The following is a 27,627-nucleotide window of genomic DNA, read 5'->3' as shown; positions in this document are numbered from 1 at the left end:
TATTCTGAATTGGGTTGAGAACAGTTCAGAAGCAGGTCTACAGTTTGGGACTGTTTCTGGACCCAATGTTGCTCCTGGATGTTGTTCCAGGTGATTATTATTGTCCAACATCTTTTTTCCCCCTCCTCAGCTTTGTGTGCGTACCCATTCCTGTGCAGACCTGCAAACTGTTATAGTCACCCTAGTCACCTCTTGATTGAACTATTGCTAAATGCTTTATATGGAACTGCCCTCTTCAGAAACTGCAACAGGTAAAAATGTAACTGCTGGCATTCTGATAGATGTTACCAGCATTTCACGCCACTGTTATTCAAACTGTACTGTTTCCTGATGATTCAAGGTGCTGGACATCAATTTAAAATCTCTAATCACCATAAGGACCACCTTCCTCCATATGAGTCTGCCCACAACCTGAAATAACTCAGGGAGATCCTCCCGTGTGTCCCATTGCCTTCTGGTGTTTACCTGATGGGACAATTCTGGCGCGGCCAGCAAAGGAAGCACAATTTATTACTACAGACAGTTGCCCTAAAAACAGACACAGAAACCAGAAGAGATTTTCAGCAATTTTCAATTTTCATGCTTCAAACCCTTTGCAGCACACCTGTGGACCTTTCGCGGCACACCAATGTGCCACAGCACACTTGTTGAAAATTGCTGGGCTAGAGCATCCCTCCTTCACACTGGCTCTTCCACGCTATTCCTGCTTCCTTTTTCCAGTCCAAGGAATGGAAGGAGCAGAGGGTGGCACAACACTGGCAGCTTGGACGGTCATACTATACTAATGTTATGTTTTTCTGCTAAGATAACAATGTGGTCTACCAGCAGCTGAAATGGATAAACTTACAATTTTTCTTAAAGGGAAATAAAGATTTTTATGGACAATTAGAAGCCATTCATGGACATCCTGGACATGAAGGGGAAAATTGGTTTAATGAATTATGGATTCTATGAGCAGATAATTGATATAGAGATAATTCTTTTATAGAAAATAAAGAATTCACAATTAAATAATTGGTACAGAGAGGAATAGAAAAAAGTTTTTTTTTCTTTTTTCTTTTTTCAGAATTTTTAGAATAATTTGAGAAAGTATTTTAGAAACAACCAGTATTTTAGACTGTCTAAGATACGATAGTCACAGAGCAATCCTAACTTGTGCTGAACAGGCAGAACAGTGGGCCTGTGCAGTACCAGTGAATCTTTGGGGCTGGCTGTGACTCAGCCCAAGGCAAGGAGGAATAATTCCTGTTACCCTGGGGAGAGCTGCAGCAGCGCCAATGGGGTTATCCTGATCTGCGCCACCTCAAGAGATCCAAGCTTTGATACACATACCCAGGGCTCAGTTTTATGTTTCAGTTTCAAATCCTAGCTTAGGGCCCAATTCTATCCACTTTTCCCTCCAAGCAGAAAAATGTATTGAGCCCTATGGAAAGCAAAACTAAGTCTTACGGTCACGTTTACTCATGAGTAAGCAAACATGCCTTGGCTGGTGGTCAGTTCAGGCAAAGGGGAATGCGAAGCCACCAGAATGGTCCCGATCTGATGGAACTGGAGCTCAACAAATGCTCCAGAAAGCAGCCCCCCCCCCCACTAAAAAGGATAAAAACAGAGGCTTCAGCTGATAAGGTGAACCTTTTTGGGACTTGCAAAGCCAGGTGGATCCTGACAGTGATCTGGTTTAAACAGAAGTTCTTAAATTGAACTGGGCACTGGGTAGGGCTGAAAACCTTACCAATTTTGGAGGGGGGGGGTGTTATTGCAGGCAGGCTACAGAGGAAATTCACTTGGTGGAACAGGGCTGGCTTCTGCTTATTTAATTATTTGTTTTACTTTATATTTATTTATTTGATTTGCCTGATGATGTCACTTCCACCATGACATCACTTCTGGTGGGTCTTGGACAGATTGTCATTCTAAAAATTGGGTCCCAGTGCTAAAAGTTTGAGAACTGATGCAATAAGGTATTAGTAAGTTGACACCCTGGGGGACGGATGTGACACCACTAGTGACCAAAATCACTAAAAACACAGCTTGGAGGAATAATACCAGCATGTTATGTATCAATCAATGCGTAATTTCATGCAGAATATGTTCTATCTCTGTTCTATCAAACAGTACAGCCCAAAAAACCAGTGGGGGCGGAGTGATGGTACATCACCACACCCACCACCTGGAGTATTGCCCCACCCACTGCATGGGGGGTGACGTGCTGGCATCCTGCTCTGGGTGACGCAAACCATAGTGACGCCACTGGTCAGCAGGGAGAGCTACATCCATTTAACCACTAAGAAAAATGACAGTGCTTGTGTAAGTGGTGGACCTTCCCAGCCCTGCGCACTGGGGCAAAGGTGCACAATGGCACCCTCCCTGTAGTATTTCCACCTCCCAGGCACAAATCCCCCCCCCCATTTACGAAGCTTCTCATGACTGTAGACTGCATCGGGGAAGATTCCTGAGGCTTCCCTGAGGCTTTAAACTGTGCTTCTGGAAAAACTTTAAAGATGTTACGTCAGCATGGAAGCAAATTAGCATAAATCTGCATGTAACGTTCAGCTCCCTTTAAGAGGGGCTGGACCTCAGTGATAGAGCACGTAAACTGTAAGTAGACTAGGGTCTCAGGTTCCACCCCGGCATCTGCAGGTAGGACTGGGGGAAAGAGAAATTCTGCCAGTCAGCACAGAGACAAGACTGAGAACCTGATGCTCTGCATGTCTGCTCAGAAACAGGTCTCATTATAATCAAGGGGGTGTTGCAAGTTGTTGCGTTAGGTTTACTGTAAGTTTAACGTTCCTACAGTAACGGGGTCTCTCCCTGTAGCACTGTGGAAGTGACCGGTCAAGCACAGTGATGGCGGAGGAGAGCTGTTGAGAGGGGCAGTTGCTGCAGGGCAATTGAGAGAGTGACAGTAGAGGAGAGAAGTTGAGAGGGGCAGTTGCTGCAGGGCATTTGAAGGGAACAGTTAAGGAAAGGGCAGTTAAGAAAGAGCAGTTGAGGAGAGTGGAGGTGAGCTGATAGAAAGAAGGATTAGTTACCTCGGGAAGGGAAAGCAGAAGATTTAGGGAAGGCAGTTAGAGCAGCGATTTTCAATCTCTCTCATCTCAAGGCACACTGACAAGGTGCTAGAATGGTGAAGGCACACCATCAGCTTTCGACAATTGACAAGGCACAACCTTGTCAATTACACCCTTGTCAACTCCTGTGTCAAAGGCACACCCTTGTCCCACTGCTGCAAGTGGGAAGCTCACATCCCCCAATGGCCCTATTAATAAATGACCCTCCCCTCATCTCCCGCAGCACACCTGCAAACAATTCACGGCACACCAGTGTGCCATGGCACATGGTTTAACTTTGCTTATAAAATAAATTATATCCATACCACTTGCATGGTTTCTGGTGCCTGTCCAGTCCACACTGCATTTTGGCAACCCAGATGGGATCTCCAGAGTGGGCCAAATTTTGACCCCCAGAGAGCTCAGAAACTCCTGCAAAAACAGTGGGCTTCTTGACAAGGCCCTGGAGAGGAACATCTATACATGAGTTCACCACTGAGGATTGAGAAAAGGTTTTTTCTGGTATAAAACAGAGGTTTAAAGCAGGTCTGTGGCTGGGAAGTGGTTGGCTAAGGTTTGGTCTGGGAATGGAGCTTTCTTGAACAGGTCTGTACAGTCCTTCACAGGGTCATAATTGCAATTAGAAACATAACTGGAAAAGAATGGCAAGCAGCAAACTCTGAGATTCCCTTAAAGAGAAGGAAAAAGCGCTGTGCATCTTATGGTCTGAGCAAAGGAGAAATGGAGAAGGGGCGATCAGTGGCAGACTGAGATTTGTGAATGATGTGCAATGAGCCTGCAGGGCCCAGGGAACACATTTCCCAACAGGCCCTGCTTGCCTGGGACTCTGACCCTGAAAGGGGGAGGAGGCCATGCCAGAAGGCTGGCAAAGGAGGGAATCAGAGGCCTGAGCCCAGTGAAAGAGGGAAGTCCTGGCAGCAGGTGGGTAAAGTCCCATGACGGATGGAAGTGGCAGGATCTTGATGGCAGAACAGGAAGAAAGAAGTGGAGTTGTGGCTCTTGGTTGCACAGGCTGCACTTGGGGGAGCCTGGAAAAGAAGGGCCTGCTGCACTCCTTCTGCTCCAGGGAATTGATGTCTGGATTGGCCTGGCAATCCCAGGTGTCTGCTTGAGGCCCTTATGCAACCCCCTTTGGGGATCCTGTTCCTGGGCCCCCCCTCAGCAGTAGTGTAGGTAGAGGGGGGGTCAAAGCTGTGGCTCTGGGTTGCACTGGCTGCACTCGGAAGGCCAGGAAAGGACCTACTGGACTCTCCTTGTGCTCCTGGGAAGTGAGGCCTATGCTGGACTGGCAGCCCCAGGCATCTGGTTCAGGACCTTCTGCAACCCGCTTTGGGGATCTTGAACTTATTCAGCCTACCCAGTGATTGCGCCCCCAGGCCTTGCATATCCTGTCAAACCATCTGATCTCATGAGCCAGATATACAGGGCATTGCTGGAACCCCCCAGTGTCAGTGCACAGAGGCCAAGCTCCTCTCCCAGCCAAGGCGGCCTCTACCTTGGAAGTTAGTGAGCCTCTAGCCATCAGGACGAAGAGCCATCGATAGGCTCCTCCATGAATCTGCCCAATGCCCTCTGTAGCCATCACCTCATTAGTGGAAAGGAATTCAGACACATTAACAGTATTTATTAACAGTATTTATATACCGCTTTTCAACTAAAAGTTCACAAAGCGGTTTACAGAGAAAAATCAAATAACTAAATGACTCCCTGTCCCAAAAGGGCTCACAATCTAAAAAGATGCAAAAAGAACACCAGCAGACAGCCATTCGAATAGACACTGCTGGGGTGAGGTGGGCCAGTTACTCTCCCGCTGCTAAATGAAAGAGGAGCACCCACTTGAAAAAGTGCCTCTTACCCAATTAGCAGGGGACTACATGAAGCAGGTATACAAGGTCCAAAAAACTCATACATTTCTCCATTCTCTCCCTGACAGATAGCAGAGAAGCAGACTCTAAAGCAAAGCAAACCTTTTGGAGGAACAGAAATGGCTGCCACTTGTGCAGGCCAGGTGAGGGAGATTTCCAGGGAACACCTTGAGCCTCTCCTCCTGTAACATTCTCAGCCACAGCCTTTGCACCTCTGTCTGGACTGTCAGTTTCCTTCCTATTCCTTCCACTCATTTCTTTCCTATTAACACCCCCTGAATTTCTCCATTCCTTCATTCTTCATTCCCTCAAATCTTTCCCTCCTTCTCCAGGGTTCCCCTGGAAATGCATCCCTACTCCCCTGCAGTTTCCCCCTCTCTGCTCTTCGCTTCTCCTTCAGAGGAGTTCCTTTCTCCCTGCCCCCCACTTTTCTTCTCTTTCATGCTGCTTTCCTTAGGGCTCTATTGTATGTGCATTTTGGTGGTCGGGGAACACATGTATAGTTTCAGAGGGAGTGTGTCAGAACTGATCCAAACTGAAACCCCATTTTGGTTCTTAAGCACCTTCAGTAAACTTTGGTGTACTTGCTGTTATCTTCAACATGGGATCCCTGCATGCCATCGCTTTCCTTGTTTTGTGTACATGTTACATGTGTTTTTAAAAAGCACTGCTGGTAACATCCTGCAGTGGCTCAAGTGGGCGGAAGGGCACCTGGATGAGTGTCTGCCACAGCCAGAGCAGCAGAAAATTTTTGAAAGTGGGAAAAGTGATGGGGATTATAATGTGTGAATGCAACTACACGATGCATAAGGTTCTCAGTCCAGACTGTGACTTCCTGGGAATATGCACCGTTGGAAACAGTAAGGCTTTCTTCAGGGCTTGTGTGCATAGGATCATGGTGTCAGTTTGGGAACTGGAATGGAAGAAAAAGATCCTCTGAGACTCCTTGCAGGAAATCTGGGAATCTTCATTGTAGTCAGCAGCAGACCTCCCATTAGCTAAAGGGGGCAAATGCCCCAGGCACTGAACTTGTGCAACTCCAGGACCATGCAGGAAGCCTTAATGAGGCTTTTTCAGAAGCATAATTTAAGACCGAGGGAAAGCCTCAGACTTGAAGCCAATGGCTTCCACCATCGGTCCTGGAGTCACGCAAGGCTCTGTGTCACTTCAGGTGAGTGGGGCGGGGGATGGTGGCTTGCTTTGCCCCAGGGTGCCTCCAAGGGGTTGTCCACCACTGATCGGAGTTGGAAGCCCAAAAAGTGAACATGCAAAGTTGAGAGGGAATGTAAGAATGAAATTTAGAAGTGTTCTGTCCTTTCATGGAAACTGGAATGACTTCTCCCTTTGGACTAAAGTCTTGATCTAGGCAGAGTTATAAATAGGACATTTCTCCTCTTTCTTTCAGAGCCCGATTTCATTTGCACAGCTAGCCCTGTATTTCAGCAATGAAGAGTGGGCTTTACTGAATCCATACCAAAGGCAGCTCTATGAAGAAGTGATGATGGACAATCATGAAAACGTGATCTTTGTAGGTAAGGAGGATCATTTGGCCCTTAACTGATTGATGCCCCTGGTAGGAGCCTCTGCTCCACTGAATGTTTCCAAGGGGAGTTGGTGGCAGCGGGGGATCTCCCCAGCCCGGCACCCTGGGGCAAAGGTCCGCGATGGCACCCCCGCAGGCTGTCGCCGTCCCCCATGTGAAAATCTACCCCCACTCATCTGAGGCTCACGGAGTCTCACATGACCCAGGGCTGTTTGTCTTAGAAACAGAGAGCTTCTCAGAGACCCAGGGCTCTCTGAGGTTCCCTGATGCTATGAACTGTGCTTCCGGACAGTTTCCAACCCCGTCAGGCGCCTCAGACAGGAGGCTGCAGCCTTTACAATGACTTTCTCAGCACTCACCAGCACTCTTATATGTATTAGAATATCCACATATTAAGAACATAGCTATCAGCTGTCAACTCTGGTTCCTTACTCTCCATGTAGTAACATTCTTCAGGGCTGGTAAGTACACACTACTTACTCTCATGGTCTCTTCTTTCTCATTCATATTATTCTGGTGTTTGTCTTTTTCTATTGCCTCTCTATACATACATGTATGCAGGGTGACCAGATACAATGGTGGACAGAGTGCCTACACCTTTAACCATTGTAGAGAAGAGGAAATTTTGGCAGGCACAGCTCAAGGTGGAAGGGTTTAAAGGTGTAGGGACTCTGTCCTCCATTGTATCTGGTCACCTTGCATGCACGGTAATGAACTGTGTTAGCCACTGCAGTTGGCAGCTTCAGGTAGCAGTTTTGTACAAAACACAGTGAGCACTGATGCCCATGGGACAGTGGTTCTCAAACTCTCTCACTTCACTAAAGCGGAAGTGGAGCGCGATCACTCCGCATTTACTTTCACTGCTGCGAGGAGCCCTGCTGCAGGTTGCGCCAGGCTCCCCGCACCCCCGGGAGGCTGCAGGAGGCTTCGGTAAGTGACCCAAGTCCCTGCAGCCCCCCTGAGCGGCGCGATCCTGGGGATCACGCCGCTGTCTCCTCCCTGCTTCCAGGCTGCCCCTGCCCCTTAAGGGGGCAGAGGCCAGGGCCCACAGGCTGGGGCGCCGCAATGCCCCAGATTGAAAAGCCCTGCTGTGGGAGGACCACAAGTTGGTCCTGAGACTATTTATGCCTCTCCCAAGTCAGGATTCCTGGTTCCCTGGGTGAGAGGGACACTAGGGAGGCAGGTTCTAAGCTCCTTGTACTCCTGGGCTCCTTATACTGGGACCATACATGCTGTATTGGAATCGCAGAAGATCTGGCAAGGAGGTAGGATGTGGTGTCAGCAGTGGCCCCTCTAAGGGTAAGACCTGGGCATTCTGCAGGGAGAACCCTCAGGCATAAAAGCACCTGATGAAGGGAGAGTTTGGTGTGGGTAGCAGAAGGAGGAAAGCTTGAGGAAGGACAGACTGGAGTAATGGACTGAGAAACTGATGGATTTCTGAGGACAAGTGAAACTATGGAACTGCTGATGGTCTTTGGAGCAGACTAATGGACTTTGGAGACTGCTGGAGCAGAGACTGCTGGAGCAGAGACTGCTGGAGTTTGGCATGTGGCTGCCATGCCCAAGACCTGCTGAGGACCAAGGGGCTGCTGTAGTGGAAGGAGGCTGCTGGCAGGAGAGAGGACCTCTGCAGATTGAACAGGTGAGCTATCCCGGTGGTGGGGTCTAGCAGGACTGCAAGGCAGAACTAGAGTCATTGTTGAGTAAAAAAGGGGAGCTAATTATGAACCCCCTCCCCCCCTTCTTCCCCACCTCCTTTTTCCCCCTCCAGCCAATCCTAAGGCAAGAACTCCCTTGGACTCTTCCTCCTGCTCTCCCATTCTGCATCCAGTGATCATGGGTTTCTTCCTTTGTATCATTGGAAAATAGCTCACTCCTGCCTCCCCCCTCCTGCTCGGATGCATTAAGCCTTCCCCTGCCTCATAGCTGGAACCTCCCTGCTGTTCGCCTGTTCAGAATGATGGCCCCTCAAGGTCTTTCACGCCGCAAGGAAAGTAAGAACCTTTCCAAAAAAGGTAAGAAGAAAAAGACATGCCCAGACACAGGCAGACTTGAGTTAGTATGTGTGGGACGAGCATATGTGGGCCCCTGACTCGAGTTTTTTTTCAGAGTCTTCCACGTGCATGACTCATGAGTCAATGAGTCACTGAAAAATGTGCATTTTTATGACTCAAGTCTGAGTCACTGACTCGAGTTCCCATACAGCTTTATTGTTGGACAAACAGCTTAGGACATACACCATCCTTCCCCACCATCTTCAAGTGTGGTTTGACCCTCAGTGAATTTGCTTGATTTGTGCTGTTTCCTGAGAGGTTTACTATTTATTCTTCCAGTCTTCCCTTAGCAAAAGTAGATACTGTATTTGGATCTAAGCAAGTGGAGCGGCTAGAGGGGGTGAAAAGCACTAAGTTTTGCAGGGAGCCTCATCGCAGTGTGCAAGTGACCTGGCCTCCTCCCCTTCATAGCCATTCCAGAAAATGGGAGAAAAACAGGCATTTTGCTGATTTTTTTGCTATATTTGATAGAATAGAGCTATTCCAGCATGGTTTGTTTCATTGCATTGTGGATGAAAACACATATTGAATGATATATAACATGATGGTATTATTCAAAAATACCAAGATTTTAAAAATTTTAACCTGTAGTGGTGTCACTCCCCTGTGTGTGTCCCTGGTGTGGCCCGCACCCCCTGCACCCCCCTAGCAATGCCACTGCCCCTGCATAGCCAATTTCAGCATTCTCAAAAGGAAAAAAAAAACATTGTTTGATATTCTGTTCCTCTTTTATCACCAGAAGATTCAACTGCTGGTTGAGTCCTAAAGGTATGGAGATTGGGCATTACTACTTAGTTTCTTTTGCAAATCACTTTAGGTTGCAATCCTAAACACACTTTCCTGAGAGTAAGCCCCATTGAACAAAATAGGACTTACTTCTGAGTAGGCCTGGTTAGGATGGTGCCCTTAGTGACTTTGTGGCCAAAAATGGGTTCTGAATAAAATAAATATATTGGTTCTGGAAAGAATATTACACTAGTTCCTTTTTCTCTTTCTCACCCTCTTTCTTCATCCTAGTTATGTCACTAATTCATGGAACCTTTTTAGCCCTGCTTGCCTAGGGAAAAGATTTGCAAGTTCTTTTAATAAATGAGCACATATCGCCCCAAGAGACTTAGAGATGGCCCAGTTTACACTGTGCAGGAATAAGGAGCTGGACAGAGGGAATAAAAAAATTTCCAGACTTTTAAAAATAGATTTTGATATAGAAGGGTGCTGTAAAAGCGGCACATGGTTGTATAATTAATGAACTCCAAACACCAAAGTAAACCTAAAAACCAGTTCCAAACCATATTTAACTATCCTGATATAACTCAAAATCCTTGGATAAAGTGCTTGGGAGAAAGTGATCAAAATTCTGGTACATCTTGCTAGCTCCTTCAAAGTGAATTCACATGACTTTTTGCATCATTGGCTTCGCTCCATGGTAACTGTAACTTTGTACAAAACCGATTGTCTTTTTGGCATCAGAACTTGGGACACCTAGAATATCTTATGGCTAAACTACCCTTTTTGATGCGCCAGTAATTAAGAGACATACATGAAACTGGAAATGTCCCAAGTTAAAATTAAAAGCAGCTATGAAGGCAGGTCTAGCTTGAGACTGTGACAAAAGGGCTGGGGGTAAACAGAGTCTGTCTGGTCTGTATATCTTAGACCAGTGGTTCTCACACATTTAGCACCAGGACCCACTTCTAAGAATGAGAATCTGTCAGGACCCACCGGAAGTGATGTCATGACCGGAAGTGACATCATCAAGCAGGGAAAATTTTTAACAATCCTAGGCTACAATCCTACCCACACTTACCCAGGAGTAAGTCCCATTGACCATCATTGTTGATATAGATATAGATATATAGTAGCTTGTTAAAAGTACAGGTCTGTAACATTTCCCCAGATGCAGTCACATACCATGGTAGCATCAAGTCTAATATATTAAAAATAAAATATTGAAATGAGTGGGACACACCTGAAATTGGCTCGCAACCCACCTAGTGGGTCCCGACCCACAGTTTGAGAAACATTGCCTTAGAAGGACAGCCCAATCCTAACAAAAGTCCTGCGCACAATGCAGCGGAACTGGCGCAGCCCCCACTGCATCCAGCACATGACTAGAGGCTGCTGGAGTCTCCACAGGGTAGAGGGGCTTTTTTCCTTTGTCCCACCTAGAGATTCCAGGGATTGAATTTGGGACCTTCTACATGCAAAGCATGTGCTCTACCATTGAGACATGGTCCTTTCTTAGCACATTGGAAAGCAAGGTGTAGCACAGTCCTTTTGATCATGCAGAAATGTATTACAAGCAGGAAGCTTTTTACATGGGGGAGCATTTAAAATATGACCCTCCCACTCCTGTAGTCTGTCATAATTCTACATAATGAGTAGAACCATTTATAGAAGACTCAGAGTCTGATCCTTCAGCAGAACATAGGCAGAGCCTCACTGGATCAGGCCAAAGGTCCATCTAGTCCTGTATCTCACAGTGCCCCACCAGAGGCCCCAGGGAGCACACAAGACAACAAGAGACCCTGCATCTCAGTACCATTTCTTTCGTCTGGCATTCTGAGGTACCTACTTCTAAAATCAGGAGGTTGTACATATCCATCATGGCGTGTAACCTGTGATGGACTTTTCCTCCATAAATCTGTCCAATCCCCTTTTAAAGGCATCTAGGCCAGATGCCATCACCACATCCTATGGCAAGGAGTTCCATAGACTAATTACATGCTGGGTAAAGAAATATTTTCTTTACCCAGATGTAAACAAATAAACAGATGTATTCCATTCAACCAAAGGCGGGCAAGAGAATTGCCCTCCTTTGCCCTCCATGAAATTATCATGGGGACAAGACCCTAGGAACAGTAAATGAAAAAAAAAATGTTGTGAATAGGATTTATATATATATATATAGAGAGAGAGAGAGAGATTAGCCTGTATAATTATTTTTCAGAACATATCTGTTCTTTTTCTGCATCCTCAGCAGGTTCAATCTAGCAAGATGACACCTGAAAAATTTGTAGTTCTGAAATGTCAAACATGAATCCTTCCCAAGAGACTGGGATGATTTGGGCAATCTCAGCTGCCAGAGGGATCCTTTCACTTCTTAATAATGATCTGTAATTTAGGGGACTCGTCCCAAGATTTACTGTCTGCTTAGTCCATTTTTCTGTTTGGGTGGTTATTCTGTGTCATTTTTCTCTACATCTATTCATCAAAGTTTGCTCGGAGAAACTTAAGGCACTGTGCAGAGCCACCCTCCATAAAAGTCAATTTTGCTTTACTGTTATTGCAGTCACCAGTGCTGTGCCATGTTGCTGGGTGGGCAACTGCCCTGCACCACATCCTCCATCGCATCCCCCTCCCACCCCACCCTGGTGTTGCAGTGGGCACCACCATTGCCTCCAGTACTGAGTTTTCAGGGGCCAGTTTGGTCAGATAAGCATGACCCAACGCCTGGTATTTATTGCCACTGTAGTTTACATTCTGGAGAGGTTGAAGAGCTTTCCATCTGATCTGGTCCGGAGATAGATGCCTTCTGTTGCAGTTCCAAAGGCCTGCTTCAGCAGGACAGCGAAGAAAATCCCAAACAAGGTTGGTGTAAGAACACAGCCCTTCTTCACACCGCTTCGGATGTCAAAGGGGTCTGATGTGGAGCCATCGAAGACAACAGTGCCCTTCATGTCCTTGTGGAAGGATCTGATGATGCTGAGGAGCCTGGGTGGACATCCGATCTTGGGGAGAATATTGAAGAGGCCGTCCCTGCTGACCAGGTCGAAAGCCTTCGTGAGATCTATGAAGCCTATAAAGAGTGGCTGTCGTTGTTCCCTGCATTTCTCCTGCAGTTGTCTAAGGGAGAATACCATATCAGTGGTGGACCTGCTGGCTCAGAATCCGCACTGTGATTCTGGATAAACACTCTCTGCAAGTACCTGGAGCCTCTTTAGTGCAACTCGGGCAAACAACTTTCCTACAACGCTAAGGAGAGAGATGCCACGGTAGTTGTTGCAGTCACCCCTGTCACCTTTGTTCTTGTACAGCGTGATGATGTTTGCATCCCTCATGTCTTGAGGTACTTCACCTTCTCTCCAGCAGAGACAGAGGATTTCATGCAGCTCAGTAGCGATGATCTCTTTGCAGCACTTTAGGACTTCAGCAGGGATGCTGTCTTTTCCAGGTGCCTTGCCAAAGGCAAGGGAGTCCAGGGCCACGTGAAGTTCTTCTAGGGTTGGTTCACTGTCAAGCTCCTCCAGCAAAGGCAGGCACTCAATGTTGTTCAGCGCTTCTTCGGTGACTACATTTTCTCTGGAATATAGCTCAGAGTAGTGCTGCACCCAGCGTTCCATCTGCTGCGCCCGATCCTGGATGACCTCGCCTGTGGCAGACTTCAGAGGGGCAATTTTCTTCTGTGTTGGACCTAGGGCCTGCTTGATACCATCATACATCCCCTTGATGTTGCCTGTGTCAGCTGCTACCTGTCCAAAGTCCAAAGTCCAGCTGAAATGTCTTCGTGACTTCCTCTTTGCCGACGATGCAGCTGTCACTACCCACTCTGCCAAAGATCTCCAGCAGCTCATGGATCGTTTTAGCAAGGCCTGCCAAGATTTTGGACTGACGATCAGCCTGAAGAAAACACAGGTCATGGTTCAGGATGTGGACTCACCTCCCTGCATTACAATCTCTGCGCATGAACTGGAGGTTGTCCATGACTTTGTGTACCTTGGCTCAACGATCTCCGACACTCTTTCTCTCGATACTGAGCTAAACAAACGCATCGGTAAAGCAGCTACCACGTTTTCCAGACTCACAAAGAGAGTCTGGTCCAACAAGAAGCTGACAGAACATACCAAGATCCAGGTCTACAGAGCTTGCGTCCTGAGTACACTTCTGTACTGCAGCGAGTCATGGACTCTCCGCTCACAACAGGAGAGGAAACTGAACGCCTTCCACATGCACTGCCTCCAACGCATTCTCGGCATCACCTGGCAGGTCAAAGTTCTTAACAACACAGTCCTGGAACGTGCTGGAATCCCTAGCATGTATGCACTGCTGAAACAGAGACGCCTGCATTGGCTCGGTCATGTCGTGAGAATGGATGATGGCCGGATTCCAAAGGATCTCCTCTATGGTGAACTCGTGCAAGAAAAGCGCCCTACAGGTAGACCACAGCTGCGATACAAGGACATCTGCAAGAGGGATCTGAAGGCCTTAGGGATGGACCTCAACAAGTGGGAAACCCTGCCCTCTGAGCGGTACGCTTGGAGGCAGGCTGTGCAGCATGGCCTTTCCCAGTTTGAAGAGACACTTTGCCAGCAGTCTGAGGCAAAGAGGCAAAGAAGGAAGGCCCATAGCCAGGGAGACAGACCAGGGACAGACTGCATTTGCTCCCGGTGTGGAAGGGATTGTCACTCCCGGATTGGCCTTTTCAGCCACACTAGACGCTGTGCCAGAACCACCTTTCAGAGCGCGATACCATAGTCTTTCGAGACTGAAGGTTGCCAATACAAGTTTACATTGCATGCTATTGCTGATATTATCACACACCTTCTTTTTGCTCAAAATCCATGCCCCTTATGACCAAATATGTCTTTCTTCATAACATGAGAGTTGCCTGCTAGATCAGACCAAATCTTCATCTCTAGTCCAATACTCTCGACCACTTCCAAATGCTATTGTTCTTGAGCAGAGATAATGTTTGTGGGGAGGGGGGGAAGATCTGCTTTTATGAGATTCAGGATGAATATTTTTCAGTGCAATCCCAGGCAATCTACTCAGAGAAAAGTCACTTGGAGTTCAATAGAACTTACTCCCATCTAAATGTATAGCTGTATATAGGACTGCAGCCTAAGTTGCTCAAAGTACCTGTGTTGGGACATTAGTGTCATGTATCCCTCTACCTGCAGCTGCCCATGGAAAGCTGACAAGCAGGGTATGATGGATACAACTATTATCTATGAATCAATTCACACTGAGGCCCAAACCCATCGTGCAGAAACCCATGTGGCAACAGGCACTTTTCACAGAATAAGCACGTTATGAAGCAATACTCATATGGGTTCATGCCACAGAAATCTCCTTCCTATTCATCCCCTTCTTCATCAGGAGTTTGGAGCCTTCCATGTGGGTATTTGAACACATGGTTGCCAAAACCACATAGTTCTTGATATCCATGAGTTTGGTAGGTGAGACGATGCCCTAGACGCTGGCAGAGACCTTCTTCCCCACAGCTCCTCCTCTCTTTGTTTTTGGTTTTTAAAGGTAGCTGTTTCTGCCCCTTGCCTTTAGCAAGTAGGAGAGAATGCTGTAAAAGTATCATTCACATGATCTTTCGCTCTGTCTGCATCAGGTTGCGTGCCCCCTTACACAACATTAGAACAAGGGGACATTCACTAAAACTGAGTGTTGGGAGAGTTAGAACAGACAAAGAAAATATTTCTTTAACCAGCATGTCTGTGGAACTCCTTGCCACAGGATGTGGTGATGGCATCTGGCCTTTAAAAGGGGATTGGACAAATTTCTACAGGAAAAGTCCATCACAAGATACAAGCCATGATGGGTATGTGCAACCTCCTGATACAAGAAGTAGGCTGCTTCAGAATGCCAGATGCAAGGGTGGGCACCAGGATGCAGGTCTCTTGTTGCCTTGTATGCTCCCTGAGGCATCTGGTGGACCACTGTGAGATACAGGAAGCTGGACTAGATGGGTTTTTGGCCTGATCTAGCTGGGCTCTTATGGATTGGCCAGCACTGAGTTTATCCTGAAGAATGTGCCAAAACTGCATCATGTTCATAAAAATCACTTTGCGTTTCAGTTAATCAAGTGTCCTGCATAAGGAGATGTGTGTTTTGTCCATGCAGGTGGTGAATGGAAGAGATTCTATGAGGGTTGCATCTTCTCCCTTCAGGTGACACCCAGAACCGAGACGACAGGAAGCACATGTCACTCATGCTTCCTCTGCAGATGCTTCTGTAGAATGGCTCAGAAAATACAGGAGTGCAAAGCTGGGAGCCAAGGTTTGTGATGAGTCAACATTTGTATGTGGTGGAAAGCCATTTAAAAAAGAAATAGCTGTCTGGTCTTATCTAATAAATCAGAAAGGAAAGCTGGACGAAAATATTGTTCACTGGAGTATCAGTATATGAAGGGAGAAAATACAATATTATCAAGGCATGGATTTTGTCCTTCTTGGAGAATAAATATCCTGTCAGCTCCCATACAGTTATTTAAACTGAAGGTCATTTTAAAGTCACAGTACTTTGCCTTTAAATTCTGGGTGTTAAAACTGATATTTACTGTCCACAAAGTGACAACACTTGTTCCCTGCTAGACACTCAATGGATTGGATGTCCTTTTTAGAGAGCTCTCAGCACCACACACATAATTTTTTTTTTATGGAACTGGGTTGGGTTTCATGGTTTTTTTTAATCTTCTCTATTCTATAATTTGCTAGTACACAGTGCGCAGTGAAAAGGCACATTGCTGTGCAATATAGCAGGTGTTGGCAATGGCTGGAACAACAGCCACTAACAAACAAGGAAGGGGTGTGTGCATTGGGAAAGAGAAACTTCAAACTATAGTTGAAAAAAAGCCACTCCAAACCTTAAAACCCTGGAATAAAATGCTATTTGGTTTCCTTCAAATCTTATTCAATTTCCCTTCCAACCTTTTGTTTCTGGCTAACGTGAACATTGTACCAGTTAAAACCAAAGCTTGGTGCCTCAGTTTATCACTAATAGGACCATGTGATGCTATTTCTCTCATGTGAGTCCAGAACCCTTTCGGAATGGAGCTCACCAAACTGGAGAAGGTCACGTTGAGCAGTCTGGGGAAGCCAGCAGATGAATGATATCAGAAAGTCAGGCATGAGTCAAAACCGTTACGGTCAGCGCCAAGCTGCTTGGATAACAACAGTGTGGAAAAGATAGTTACCGTATTTTTTGCTCCATAAGACGCACCTGACCATAAGACGCACCTAGTTTTTAGAGGAGGAAAACTTACTTTTAAAGTAAGCCTGCCCTCCCCCTGTGACGCCTGTGCAAATGAGGACCTTGCCCCGGTGCGGACCTTGCCCCCTTTGTTCTCCGCCTGCCCTCCCCCTGTGGCACTTGTGCAAATGAGGACCTTGCCCCCCCCTTCAGATCTTGCCCCCAGTATTCGCTCCATAAGACGCACACACTTTTCCCCCCACTTTTTTGGGGGGAAAAAGTGCATCTTATGGAGCGAAAAATACGGTATATACCATGGAGTATGATGTGATTGGCTGTAAGCAGGTCAGGCAGACAGGTGGACTGTAATAGAGATCGAGTAATGGCTATGCCAGTAAGATCAGGTTATGGTTCATTGGTTTTGATTTGTGGGATATGTGCCATGCAGTTAGCCTTTCAATAAGATCTGAGTGGCTATAGAATATTATAGACCTGTTTGCAATATCAGAGGCATAACACGCTGCCCCGGTGCTCGGGGCAGTGACGTCATATCACTTCCAGGCTCTCCCCATAGGAGGGATTGCTCACAGTGACAGCTTCTTGCCCCCTCTTCTGGGGAGAATTCGGAAGTGACTGCCTTGCACCACTTGTAGTGCAAGGCAGTCACTTCTGGGTTCTCCCCGGAGGAGGCGCTGGTGGCTTTGCGCCCTTCTTTGCGGCCTTGTCCTGTGGAAGCTCCCCTCTGAAGAAGAAGGAATGGGGAATGCAAAGCCACCGGTGCCCTCTCCATAACTAGGGCGGAGCCTGAGGGGTAGTCATGTGCCTGCCTTGGCGTGGTACCGGGGACACATGTTCCTTAGGCTCTGCCCTAATTACAACTCTGTGAGATATAGCTCAAATAATGTGGGTTTTCTCTAGTTGTGTGTCTATGTGTGTGTTTATGATCCGGCCACCTGCCTAACAAGGGAATGGTTGGCCTCTGCCAGCAGCCATAACATCATCTTTACCCTAGGACAGGAGTCCTGTCCTTCTTGCATCTAGTCAGCCCTGTGCAAGTATGGGTTAATTCACTGCCAACACTGTATCTGGCCATTAAGGGGTGGCTTAACTACTAGTTAACAATTCCACCCTTAGTTACAAGGCTAGCATTTCTGATCAAACTTGGATAACATCTTTGGCTGCTGAACGGCTACACCAGACTCCTGCAATTTGGACTCCGATGTGCTTGCTCCTGCCCTCTGTAAGAAAGAGGGCAAGCAAGTAGGCAGCCAAACCACAGAAACCCATCAGGCTGGCATATGGAGCAGCCGGGGTTAGTTCCCTGCAGCTTCTAAATCAATAGCAACTCTGCACTAACGTGGCAATCTGAGAAGCCAGTCAGAAAGGTAAGTAATTTACAGCATCAGGATACTGGATCTGGATACAAAGTTACATTTTTGGTAGAATGCTCCTCCCAAGGGTCTCCTTTGCTGATAAAATATTAATTATTTTTATTGCATTCGCTGCTATTATTTCATCAGCTTTCGTGGCTTTTGAGAAACCATTGTCTATGTTAATGGTTCTTGTATATTTTGCAATTGTTTAAATAGCTTTCATATTATAACCATATCAAAAGTAACTAATACTATATATAATTCCTCCTTTCCTGCTTCACTAAGGGCATAATCCTATACATGTCTACTCAGAAGTAAGCCCCATTGTGTTCATTGGAGCTTACTCCCAGGAAAGGATTGCAGCCTAAGTGTGCTTTCCCCATCCTTTTCATCACTGCCCAGCTTGAAAAGCCTCTGCCAATCACCATTATTCACAACTGGTCCCAGCCTTTCGCTTCATTTTTCAGCTGACAATTACGTTCACCTCTCTGAGCTACGATGTTTTGCAAACACATTGTTTAAATTTAAAAAACAAAAAACAACCAGTCCCTTGATATCTTTTCCATCTCTGTGATTCCAATAAATGTGGCACAGTGACTGAGGTTTCGAAAGGATCGGCAGATGTTTTAGCACCCCACCAGGGCTGCAAAATTATTCAAGGGGGGACGCCTACATAAGGGCCATAAAGCCCCCAGCATCATGCACACACAGCACTGACGTTCATTGGAGAATACAAAGTCCCGAGCTCCAGAAAGTGCCAGACAAAAATGCCTGTTCAGTATCATGGAAACTGTATCATCATTTTGCAGGAAAAGAAAGCTAATAAAACTGCAGCAGGAGGCCTGCATTATTATTATTATTTTTCCACACCAGTTTTGGCATAATGTCTACGTGGGTGTAAAGAATTCAGGGATGGCAGTGGCAATTAAATCTGGAGAAGGAAGAGGTCATTGGACCATTCAATATGCAATGCCCCTTTCCTCCACTGTTGGCATCCAGAAATATTTTGAAGTAGGTGATCTAATTAAACTTTGGATTGTTTTAAAAAATGGTGCATGCCTGCCATCTAGAGGATCCAGAAAATTCAGATTTATGACATTTTTACTAAATACTAGCTTATTATCAATAATTACATGCTTCTCCTGCTCTTTCTTCATGAAGGTCTGTGCCATTATAAGAGCCTTCTGGGGGTCTTCTACTTAGATTCGGCAATCGAGAGGCTAGGCGCTTCCAGATGGTTCACTAAGATGGGCTGGGTATAGCATGATTTTCTACCTCAGTGGCACAGTCTACACAGGGGACACAGGGCTCACAGGGGAGTGTGTATGCAAACCACACCCTCGCTACCTATACAGATGTGGTACTTTTCTTTTTTCTCTTCATTTCTGCATTTGTACTTACCCCTGCCAAGACATACAAGATGTTCCCATGCAACTATGCTCAAGAGAGTTTTTAGTTCCATGTCAAATATGGTTTAGGATGCTTGGAGATATTTATTTCTCCCACTTTTTAAAATGCCAACTTCCTATAGCAAGACATGTCAACGGCTGTAATTAAATGAAGCAGCAAATCAGAATGATCAGTGTAACACAGGGGTGTCCAAAGTTTTTAGCAGGAGGGCCATATCACCTCTCTGACACTGTGTCGGGGGCCAGGGAAAAAAGAATTAATTTACATTTAAAATTTGAATAAATTTTTACATAAATGAATATATTAAAGATGAACTTATATGAATGAATGAAGGTCTTGAAATAGTTCAAGGCCTATGAAAGGCCATGCAGAAAGCAAGGCTGGCCTTTCCTTTGCTGCCACTACTGCATCTCAGACGTGAAACAGCAAGCAGAGGAGGAAGCCTTCATCCCACAGCTCATGCGAGAGGTCAAACAGTCGCCCTCACATTGACAGCAATTGCATCAGGCCAGTGCGGGCTCCAACGAATCTTCGGAGGGCCACAGGCTCATTGGAGACTGGGGGCTCCCTGAGGGCCGCATTGAGAGGCCTCAAGGGCTGCAAGTGGCCCCAGGGCAGGGGTTTGGGCACCCCTGATGTAACAGAAAAAAGAATTAAAAACTATAAATCAAAAGTCTAAGACCAACAGAAATCAAGGCCAATTACTGTATACATTACATTCAAGTTGCATGATTGAAACACACAATGCAATTTCCTTGGTTGGGATGGGTCTTGATTTGGATTGGGGCCATAGTATTGAGTTCATGAGGTCCCCAATCTCCTACACCAGTGGTTCCCAAACTATGGGCCATGGCTTCCTGGGGAGCCATGGAAACCAGCCAAGAAAGTCGCAGAAACCTTGAGAATCCTGCTGCCGTATACAACGTATAGGATTGTATCCCTAATGGGGAGCCACAGCCAATGGCCCAGTAGGTCAAGGAAGCCATCAGTTGAAAAAGTTTGGGAACCTACACTATAGTCCTCCAAATTGCCCCTCCTCCAAGGCTGCCATTAGCTATGGAGGGGAAAACTTTTGTGCCCATAGATTTTCCCCTCTGCAATGAAAGCACTTTACAGATGTGTTTTTAAGTTTGAGAATCAGTATGAGGGGGAAGAGATGGACTCCTTTCCTCTCTCCCTCTGTCCCCACATTCTAGCCCTGATGCAAACTGCCCTGACCCCAGTGGCTACTTGTATAGGAAGTAAATTATGTTGGGAATTCCAACCATGAAGTTTCAGTGTAATTTGTAGTCTGTCCCTCAAAAATCTTTAGGTAGAGGCCCCACCTGCGAATGTCTACTGGATAAAGTGCCAAGTCTTGTCTTTTTTGGGGGGGGGGGCAGACTAATCTGAATGGCAGCTTGGCACCCGGGCCCACTGCCCCCTGCCCCCATTTGTATGCCACTGTAAAGCAGCATGTACAAGGACAGTGCTATTGAAAGAAATACAATGCACATGTAAAGGTAACATCTTATAGGAGGGAAGCTGACAAATGCATTTTAGCAAATGTACAAATATGACATGAAGTAGGGAATGGGGTTGCAGCTTCCCACCAAATGGGAAGCTTGGCTGCAAATATTTGTCTGATGCTGCATAATGTGTGAAGACAAGTGGGGAGAAAAGGAAAGAATGATCAGAAGCAATCTTAAGCATATGCATCCTCGGCTACTTTACAGCCAAGGTCATTGTAGTGATTAAATATATAATTATTCAACAGGGATAGGGTAATTAAAAATTTTCAGAGCATTAAAATGAAAAAAAGATTTGCATAAATATTCCATTAGCAAGTTAATCAATTAATCACAAGCCAGAATTAACCTTATGCATGAGCCAACAGCTATGGCGACAAAGAGATATTCTTTGATGCGCAGATCAAAACCAAAGATTGACAAGTAGTTTATTTCTGTTTATTTTGTCGATTCAGAATTTTTAACAAAGATATTCAAGACCCTCAAAGAACGACACATTCCAGTGTCTTTGGGAGATGAATTTGTTTAATACCAACATGTATATGAAGTGCTGATGCCAGATAGCTAGAGGATCTGGGGCACAACCCTACACTGAGCCTTCCACAGCACCCATGTATCTTCCCCAGGTGATGCACTGGGAACTTCAACTGCCACCAGCATTAAGAGTTTGGTGCACTGCTGGTCCATCCATGCAGCCACCTGATGTGAGCTGCCTCAGTGGCAGACTGTGAGGGGTCTGAGGGGACAGCAGATTTGGGGTGCCTTGCACCCCAAGTCTGCCACCACCTCCTTCCAGATGGCTGCCAATGCATACCGCAGTGAACTGGTTCCCACTTGCTTGAACAAGAAGCAGATCTTTTCTCTTCTTACAATGTTCCTTGCATGCTGCTGAGAAACCAGAAAGTGTGTAATTTCCAGGTTCATTTACAGGGACTTGGCAAGTGCTGTACATGTAACCAGAAATCCCACATCTCTGAGTTTCTCAGCCACGCGAGGAGCACAGTAAGGGTTTAGGGGCTATTTCTGTAGCGCAGAGATAGTGGATCTGAGATTGCATGAGGTGGTGTTCTGGGTCTTGGCCATCCCCAATTTTGTGGGCCTTCTGATGACTGTAGGCCCTTCCTTGAACAGTATCAACCTGGCCAACCCCTGCTGTGGAAATCAGGATGGTCCATTGGTCTGATCTAGCAGGGCTCATCTTTATCTATTGTTCACAATACTGTATATTTAAACCCTGGTTTATTGATATGCTTCTTTCCCTGCTGCCACATTTGTGTGCATGTCTTGTACGTTTTTGCTCTTAGCTCTGTGATTGCATCCTATTCCCATGGAAGGGAAGTCCAAACAAGCACAACTAAGATTTAGGGATCGCAACAAAGCAAGGAAGGCATTCTGCTTTCCAAAAACCCTTCTGCTCCTCTGCAAATTACAGCCAAGAACTAATTGTAGGTCCTGATTATCTGCAAGCCTATCGATTTAAAAATTTATTTCCCTTCCTTGTTAGCAGCAAGAAATATAACCATAACTACCAATTCCCGTGCCAGTAGGAGGTACCGCTTCTTTTTTGTCTGTTGACAGTAACTTTAATTTAATAACTAAGTATCAGAATCAATAAAATAGATACCTCTAGTTCTCTGTAATAAATTGATTTTACGAGGCTTGGACAAAAGAGGAGCCAAATACATTTTATTGGCTTCAGCCTCAAATGCAATACATCATAACTTTCATCTTTTCCAGATTATTTTGCTCATTAACAAACCTCCGGCTAGCGTTTTCTGAATATTTTTCAAATTGTTCATTCTTTACCCTTCTCCTCTTTGTAATGGTAATTAGTACACACACACACACACACACACAGAGAGAGAGAGAGAGAGAGAGAGAGAGAGAGAGAGAGAGAGAGAGAGCTCTCCATCTAGAATAAGATACAGGTAATCTAAATTCTGGACATGAGAAAGACCTCCATTCCTATTTCAATTGCTCCCTGATGTTTACCTTAATTTGGAGTTGCCGGTCATATGAGTCTATGGGGGATCCTCATGCTTATAATCTTGTTGCTGGGGGTCACTTAGCCCACAGTTCAGTCTTGTCATTTTGTTGGAAACAAGCAAATGCCATACATGGAGTGAGAGCTCCTATGCAAGGTCACAGACTCCAGACAGCTTAGAACGATTTCTTTTCAGAAGTAGGCTACCTCAGAATGGTAGGCTACCTCTCAGAATGCCAGATCAAGCTAGTGCCACCAGGTTCAAGATGCAGGTGTCTTGTTGTCTTGTGTGTTCCCTGGGGCATCTGCTGGGCCACTGTGAGATTCAAGAAGCTGGACTAAATGGGCCTTTGGCCTGATCCAGCTGGGCTCTTCTTATGTTGTCAGAATGCAGAAGTCTAAAGTAGGAACTGACAGATTCCCAAATGAAGGTCAAGAAAGAAGCTTCCCTATTGACCATTAGGCCTGGGAGATTTTTTCTTTTCTCTTCTTCCACTTAACCTGGCTTGCTTGAATTATCTGGAAGTGTTTGAGCTGCTGCTGTTAGGGTGGCATTGATTGGTTAAAAAAAGATGGCAGGCAGCAAGTGGCAGCTAGAACACTGATATTTGTGCTGCCAGCATGATGAGAATTATAGATACCATTTGGGGAGGGGCTGCAATCTGTGGTTGCTGGCTGGGCACAGTTCTCCACAAAAAATCAGGGCTGGAGTAAGTGGCAGACATTGCCCTCTGCGCTGGGCCCTTTTGGTGGCTGCCCAAGGGTGCCTTCTGCTGACACCACCCTGCCTACTGTACACTCAGTCTTTATTATTAAATGCTTTCCTGCAGCATAAGAATATAAGAACAGCCCCACTGGATCGGCCATAGGCCCATCTAGTCCAGCTTCCTGTATCTCACAGCGGCTCACCAAATGCCCCAGGGAGCACACCAGATAACAAGAGACCTTCATCCTGGTACCCTCCCTAAGTCTGCATAGCAGAGTTGAGCAAATCCAGCATGGCTTGATTCAAGTCGAGTCACGAGTCTCTGCTTCCTATAACTTAACTCAAAAATGAGTCCTAATGGGTGGACATTCTGAGTCACCCAGAGCATTTTGGGGACTCTAAAAGACTCAAGTTCCAAGTCTTTTCTCTAAAAAAGTCAGCCACGGCTACACAGGGGGGAAAAAAGGAACTGCTACCAGGGTGTGTGTGTGCATTAGAGTTTTTATTTAATACACCCCAATGTCCCCATCCCATCCGTTACCCTGCACATGCCCGATCTTGTCTGATCTCGGAAGCTAAGCAGGGTCAGGCCTGGTTACTACTTGGATGGGAGACCGCATGGGAATACCGAGTGCTGTAGGCTTATACCATAGTCTTTCAAGAAGGTTGCCAACCACCATCTGTAAACAAAACAGGAGGGGTTCGGACGGACTGCTTGAGAGTGGCAAGAGGGAGGAAGGTAACGTGTAGCAGCTGGGAGGCTTACCAGTATAACCCAATCCTTCACAGCTCTATTCAGAAGTAGTCCCATTGTGGCCGGCCATTCAGTGAGCCTGCTAGAGCTATGCCATGAGTTTCTCCTGGATGGCTAGAAACTGCCTGCCCCCCCCCCGCACCCGCATTCTTCCCTCACTCATCCAGGGAAAAAAACTTTCATCCAATGAGCATCGGTTCTTTCAGAGATGGACAAGACAGCCTGCTCCTGTCCCCAACCCCAACATCAGGCTTGATGGAAAAACAGAACATTAGCTCTTCCCTGCCTCCTGAATGGAACTTCCCTTCTGCTCGCCCAGTCTGAATGATGGCCCCACAAGGTCTTTCATGCCGCAGAAAAGTAAGCCAGACCATGGAGTCCTTCTGGACACATTGGCTGGGTTGGGACTTGTAGGCGCTGTTTTGCAGTGGTTCCATTTCCTCTCGGCTGACCAGTCCCCGAAAGCGGGGCTGGGGAACACCTGTTCAGCACCAAGGCTACTGATCTATGATGTCCCACAGGGATCTATTCCTGTCCCCCATGCTTTTTAACATCTACATGAAACCTCTGGGAGAGGTCTTTTGGTGTTTTGAAGCTGGATGTCATTGATACGCTGATGACACCCAACTCTATGTCTCCTTTCCACCAAATGCCAAGGAAGTGGTAAAGATCCTGGAGCGCTATCTGGAGGCAGTTGGGACCTTGATGAGGATTAATAAGCTTAGACTGAACCCAGACAAGACAAAGGTCCTCCAAATCCATAGAACTGTGATTTGGGTATTAGATTGGTGCCTTACACTGGATGGGGTTGCACTCACCTAGAAGGAGCAGGTTCGCAGCCGGGGGGTCCTACTGGATTCACAACTGGTCCTGAATTCCCAGGTGATGGCAATGGCCTGGGGGGGGGGGCTTTGTCCAGCTTCTGCTGGTGCATCAGCTGCAACCATACCAGAGTCGGATCTGGCTAGGGTGGTCCATGCCATAGTTACATCATACTTGGATTGCTGTAATGTGCTCTATGTGGGGCTGCCCTTGAAGATTTTGTGGAAATTGAAGCTGGTTCAGAATGCCCTGCCTCACGTGGTTACTGGGCCCTGGCAATATAATTCTGTTGGGCTGCTGCTCTGCTGACTGCACTGGCTGCCAATTCGTTTCCAGGCCTGATTCAAGGTGTTGCTTTTGACCTACAAAGCCCTGAATGGCCTGGGACCAGTGTACCTTCAGGATTGCTTATTCCCATACAGTAGAGCTCATCCCCTTTGGTCATTTGGTAGGATCCAGCTAAGAGTTCCACCACCATCCAAGGTAAATGGGATGGTGGTGAAAAACGGGGCCTTCTCTGTTTGGCACCGCACCTCTGGAACATGCCCCCAATCAGCCTGATCTTCAATCAGCCCCCTCTGTGGAGCAGTTCTGGAGAGGCTTAAAAACATTTCTTTCACCCAGCTTTTTTACTTGCACCATATTTGGGAATGGATACTTCTGTCTAGAAAGGGAAGCACTTCCTATCCACACATGGGTCTTACTCACATAAATTATTTCTTTGGGCTGTAGCCATCTCCAGGCAGACATTTGCAGCCACAAAGAGAGAATGGCCTGGAAACTGCACAAGTTGGAAGAAGCAGGCAATGACAGTTCAGGTCGGGGACGTGCGAAGAGGGAGAACCCAGATGGCCGGTACCAATTAATCACAGCTGCACTTTTAATCTGCTGCTGAGCCATTAATCAGTTCATCGCACCAATTAATCGATTAATGTGCTCAATCCTAATTAAAGTTAACGGCAGTTTTCACATCCTTAATTTCAGTTACATTGCCCTTATGTCTCCTGACTGCTCATAAATTAACAAGTTTGCTCATAGGGCAAATAAATGAAACAGATAAGTGGACAGCGTCTGGATTCATGGCAGCAACTGCCATGGAAGAAATAGACCTGCAGGGGTAATATATGCAAGTGGAAGAAGGCAAGAGGCCTGGCTGAACAATAAACGCACAGAGAGCTTAGCAGGTTTTCTGCTTTGAAATGCTTTTGCGTTTTTGTGAGATGGCCACGTAGGGTTGGCCTTAGGGCAATTTGCAAATTGGGCCAAATTGGGCCCTGTGCCTAGAGGGGCCACGCACTAGGGTGGTGAGAAGATCACCAGCAGCTGCAGCTGGTATCTCGCTCCATAGCTGACACTCCTGCATTGAATCTTCCATGCCAAGGTGTTAAGCGTGGCGAGAGTTGTACTGTCACTGGACAGCTCTCCCCCCACCCCCTGGGTCCAACTGGCTTGAAATGGCCCTCTCAAAGCAGTTGATGCCACTGCCGGGTGCCTCACCACTACTGCTCATCTTGGTGACAAGGGAACACTGCGAGGATGGGGGCTCCCACAAAGATGTTTTGCATTGGGCCCAGCACGCTTCTAAGTCCAGACCTGTGGCCACAAGAGGAGGCCCCTTATGTAGTTGTGAGAGAATCCGCATGGTGCACTTGTTGACATGTTAGCTTAGTACTGGGGAGAACTGGGTTCCATTTCCCACTCAGCCATGATGTTCTCTGGGTGACACTATGCCAATGATTCTCATTCGGTCTATCCTTCCTCACAGAGTTGCTGTGAGAATAAAACAGAAGGCTTGCCTAATGCTCTGTGCATCTTGAAGGAACCATGAGATACAAAAGTGACAACTGTGTGACAACTGTGGAACTCCTTGCCACAGGATCTGGTGCTGGCGTCTAGCCTAGATGCCTTTAAAAGGGGATTGGACAAGTTTCTGGAGGAAAAATCCATTATGGGATACAAGCCATGATGTGTATGCGCAACCTCCTGATTTTAGAAATGGGTTATGTCAGAATGCCAGATGCAGGGGAGGGCACCAGGATGAGGTCTCTTGTTATCTGGTGTGCTCTCTGGGGCATTTGGTGGGCCGCTGTGAGATACAGGAAGCTGGACTAGATGGGCCTATGGCCTGATCCAGTGGGGCTGTTCTTATGTTCTTATGTTCTTATGTAACTAAGAGAGAGAATTTCAGTAGTTTGCGCACAGAACTTCTTAGTCCACATGGTTATACAAGGTACAAGGTCACCACCTTTCCTATATTGTTCTGCTTATGAGTATTTTTAATATGATCTCTTGAAATGCTAGCCCATCCCATTGCTGAAGACTTTGCACAGGTGTTTTTAAAGTAACATGCATATAAAAAAGCTCATTAAAATTCCATTACAAACTTTAAAAAGAAGAAGAACAAAAAAGCCCACAATTTCTAGTCCTGTCTCAAGTAGTTTTTACTTTTTGGAACAGCAGAAAGATGTTATGGCTTGGGCTTCCACATCTCCTCTGGGGAAAAATCCCATAGCTGTGGAACAGCCATAGAGAATTTGTTCCTGAATGCCGCAGCTCACGTACAGTATGGGTGAGCAGACGCTGGAGGGAGGAGGAGAGGGCTGAACTTCATCAC

The sequence above is a fragment of the Tiliqua scincoides genome, chromosome 4, assembly GCF_035046505.1.
Source record: "Tiliqua scincoides isolate rTilSci1 chromosome 4, rTilSci1.hap2, whole genome shotgun sequence".
NCBI classification, from domain to species: Eukaryota; Metazoa; Chordata; class Lepidosauria; order Squamata; family Scincidae; genus Tiliqua; species Tiliqua scincoides.
This window is presented reverse-complemented; position numbering follows the sequence as displayed.